The following is a 4,333-nucleotide window of genomic DNA, read 5'->3' as shown; positions in this document are numbered from 1 at the left end:
ATATTTAAAGAATATTAATAATCTTTTAGTCAGTTCATAAGTAGCTATCTAGTTTTGTGTCTCAGCTGTCATGGTTTTAACTGCTTAACTCTCTATATGTATAACAGCAAGACCCACAGTAACAACCCTTTCCTGTGCCAACATGTATTAGTCTCTAAAACATATAACTTTCAGTGTGTTCTTGGCTCTATGCTGTATGTCATATTTATGATGCTATTTTACCATTAAACAATTAATTTAAAGGAACTTAGGGCAGGATCACGAAATAAGACTCAATAGCGACACGACGGCCGTTTGGGTAACTGCAGCCATCAGCCAAGCCGGCGCGGGAGCGTGCATGAACTCTTCACAGCAGTGCAGCTGATGCTGTGACACGGTTAATTGTTTGCTCACTGTTCACGCGACCATTTACTGCAAGACTTCCTCGCGGAACTACCTTGGTAGCCTACATCAGCGAACAGCATGATTTCAAGAGACGAAGTTAGTAAACTAAGTGTTTATCTAAGTGCAGCTTTAGTATGTTTCTTTGACAACATTAGCGCATCAATTCAGCAAAACGACAGTTGTAATGTAAAGTACGCTTACCTTATACTGGCCAAATGGTTACTAAAGTTCAAATTTCACCAGCCACGGTGAATAACAAGCTAGCGATAACCATTGCTTTGTGATTGAAGCTAATGTGACTGCTAACAATGTTATGGTGTTTGACGAGCATTTGGCTTGTGGCTGCAGCAAATTTCTGACTGTGGTAATTACCAACATAGCTAATAGTTATAACATTGGATAAAGCTTGCTAACAAGCTGACATTAGTGTGCAGTCATTATCATGTAACAGCAATAGTATGATTCAATATCTCAAGCCACGTGTTATGTGCCAGTGCCAGTGAGATCATTTGTGAAATCATTTCCATTATAAGACAATATAAATGGTATAAATAGTACTGCGCCATAACAAAGTAAATACAAGGAAAACACAAATGTCATTATGTCATGACTGGTATTATACTAAGTTGAATCAGAATAAAAATAACATCAAATAAAATCAAAACATCACTTTGAGGATTACTAAAGTTATTCTTATTAGTATTGTTCTCAATGTTTTTTGTTTCAGGATTTGGAATTGACTCTGGAAGGAGTGGCACACATGGAGATGTACTGCCTGGATGAGGGTACACTGCGTCTGGTTAGGATGACGTGGAACAACATCTTTGCTCTCGAGGACAGCCAAGATGTGGGCAGCGATAACCGAGAGTTTCGGTTTGCTTCCTACCGGCGATTTACGATCTGGCAGGATGGGCATCAGAGAAGAGGGAACTGAAGGCCGATACCAAGCTGCTGTGTTCTTCGTATCTGGTTAAACTTCCCTGACCCCTTTGCAAACTACACAGGTTACAAAGAAGCTCCGTTTAGGGTGCCTGACTGATATTTTCTCCTGTTTTGTGTCCCTGTGACCACAATACCTAAAAAAAAAAACAATTTCTTAGCCAAAGATTCCACTTTCATCCAAAAATAAAAACTATTTATGTACATTATATATTTTTATATTTATTTTCAAAGTTTACAGTATTTTTCAAATTTGCAGTATGTACAAAGTTTTATTTTGTATTTTTTTTACATGTTTATAATAAAATAAATGTGTGGTAAACAAGACGGTCTTGTCTTCTCTCTTTTCTTGCTCACGTCTCTGGATCATGTAGCTGAGGCCTTTGTGGAGAGAAGAGAACAGTAGCGTTAGAATACATACCAATGCTCCATAATCAAAACTGGTAATTATTATGTTATATTATAACATTTTACAATGTTTTGTCTATATTCTGAAAAGATTGAAATTCCTAATGACCAAAACTTAGAAAGTGAAAACATACTAACCCCTCAGACACTGGTTCAATTGGTGATAATCGATGAGAGAGTTTAGCAGCTGTTCGCTTGCTGGGTGTTGATGCTCTCATCTCCTTACTTCCCCGAGTAGCAGCTTCAGGAGTCTGCTTCTTCTGATAGCTGGAAAACAGCAATATTTTAAAAAGTTAGAGTCTCAGTCAGCAAGCTGGCTGTGACTTTGCTACCTTGGTGTCTTTTCTCTTTGGTCAGAACAACTATGGCCATGCATGTTTGCCTGTAACAATAATAATATCAAAATACTTGCCTCAGTCAGTACTATTGTGTGTTTCACTTTTACAAACAATTTCTCCTGCTTTACTTACAACGTAATGTATAATGTCTGGAACAATCTTGTGTGTAAGGTACAACACGAGGAAAATAAAGGCTAAAAGCTCTATTGATGAGTTGAGACCACTCTTTTAGCCCACCCACCCCAAAGGACTCAACCACACAGATGTGCTTCACAAGCAAGGTCGTAATAATAATAACAATAATAATAACTTTATCAGACCTGTAGACACGCACAATATCAATTATTATATAGCACCACCTGAGCTCTTTTACATTGTGCACTTCACGGTTAGCTCTAAACTGCCTTTTCTTCAGCTAGCTACATCACAACAGTATCATCAACTCGTCAACACAATAGCCCCCAAGCCATAGCCTGTAAATACCGTTACTGTACACCCCAAATACTGTATTTACCAGGGACAGGAACGAGACGGGAGCTGGTGCTGTGTGTATGATATATTTCACTGTACAGATTGTAAAGCCCACTGAGGCAATGTGATTGTGATTTTGGGCTATATAAATAAAATTGACTTGATAGCCGTATCCCCTACACTCACGGAGCAGCCGGGAAGCCGGCTCGCTGTGTATAGCTAGCGGCTAATATGACTACATAGACCCAAACAAACCGTTAGCCTGTTGCTACAGCCAGCTGCTAACGTCACCTCCCAGATACAAGTTGGGCTTTCGGTCCCATATCTAAAAGGGCATATTTCTAACTATTCGGTTTCAGACTGAAGGACCCTGGAAAATGGCAGTCTGTAACTTCTCAGGGTTACAAGCAGTGGACTAAGTTACATGTTAGCGGCTAGCGCTACGTTAGCGGCTAGCGCTACGTTAGCCGCTAACGCTACGTTAGAAGCTGACGCTACTTTGCACTTTAGCTCACTCCGAGTCCTCGGTGATCTCATAAGATTTTCAAATCAAGCTCTAAAAATGACCTGTAATGTATTCTTACCTGGTTACGAGGAAATTAGCCATGTCAGCATCCGTTTTCAGTCCCAGTTCAAGCTGAAGCTGCCTCCATGAGTCGAAGGCATATCCAATGTATATTCGCGTGCCAGCCCGGCTTTAGTCATAACTTCTTTTAGACTCACGACTTGCTACTGATAAAAACCTTCGTTTTCTTCTTCGTATTACTTTTTAGTGGACTTTGTTTGGTGGTGGGTCGTTTTCCGGCCGTAGCAGAGTCCATAACAACACAAACAGTATTTCCGGTCCACCGCGCTTGTCTTCTTCCGGTCTCCAAGCCGTCGAGGACGCGCATTCAGCGTCAAATAACGTCACGTCCGCAGGGCTGCGCGGGAAATTCGGACCCCGAATAGCAGTACATCGTGCAGCACACAGCCTGTTCAAGGCAATGGGGAGATATGTGTGTGGGCTCATTCTTTTTGGTTTTGAACGCTTCATCACCCATTAGCATTAAAATACTTATAATGAATGTTTATTTTTTCACAAATCCTGCCCTTAGTTCCTTTAAGTAGAGACTATCAACAGGTCAAATTCTTGTTCAACATTTTTCCCCTAAAGAAGCTTCAAGATTGAAAAAAAACAAAAAACAAACATCTTACTGCACACTATCTGACAGTATGACAAGCTTTGTACTGACTCATCATTACAGCTGTAGGATGTTTACACTGAGTGAAACATCTGACCCAAGACTCCATGTTTGTTGTGGCGACACAATGTGATCAAATGGTTATACTCTAGAAGCTGTGTGACTTGTGTCGGTGGGTCTCAGACACCCCTTAGATTGGCCTGTTAAGTTGTTTACCCTGATTTGTATCACCCATCCCAGTTGCTATAGATGTCAGTGACTTCTGTATTTCATGCTGAAGAAAGTAGGTTACCCAACATTGAGGATGAATTTGTAATGAGTAACCCAAACACAAGTTGTTGAAGTTTTAGTGGTAACAGAAAATGTATGAAGGATGAAGTTCCGGTTGGGGTTATGGCGAAAAGTGGGCGAGAGAGATAAGCAGGCTGACACGACGTCTTGTGATTTCAGTGGACAATATTTCCAGACATCACCCTACGTTGTCTCGGCTCAGCTGTGCAGTCTGGGTTGGTTTAAGATAAAGTAATAACTCTGGGCAGTGTGTCTTTGTCTCAACTTCATGCCAGGAAAAAAACAGGATATAAATTCAGTTTCTGTGGAGGATTGTTT

At 40.5% G+C, this 4,333-nt stretch overlaps 1 long non-coding RNA gene across 1 annotated transcript; it reads right to left on the bottom strand.

Annotated features, from left to right (window-relative positions):
• Positions 1-1,643: 1,643 nt before the first annotated feature.
• LOC115580602 (uncharacterized) lies at positions 1,644-3,486 on the bottom strand. The gene is made up of 3 exons (XR_003983880.1): positions 3,125-3,486; positions 1,870-1,998; positions 1,644-1,704 (listed from the first exon to the last, which is right to left on the bottom strand). It is a non-coding gene; the product is annotated as an uncharacterized LOC115580602 (long non-coding RNA).
• Positions 3,487-4,333: the final 847 nt, after the last annotated feature.

This window comes from Sparus aurata, chromosome 4, assembly GCF_900880675.1.
Source record: "Sparus aurata chromosome 4, fSpaAur1.1, whole genome shotgun sequence".
Lineage (NCBI taxonomy): Eukaryota > Metazoa > Chordata > Actinopteri > Spariformes > Sparidae > Sparus > Sparus aurata.
The sequence above is the reverse complement of the archived record's forward strand: the minus strand, read 5'-3'. Positions and strand labels throughout refer to the sequence as shown.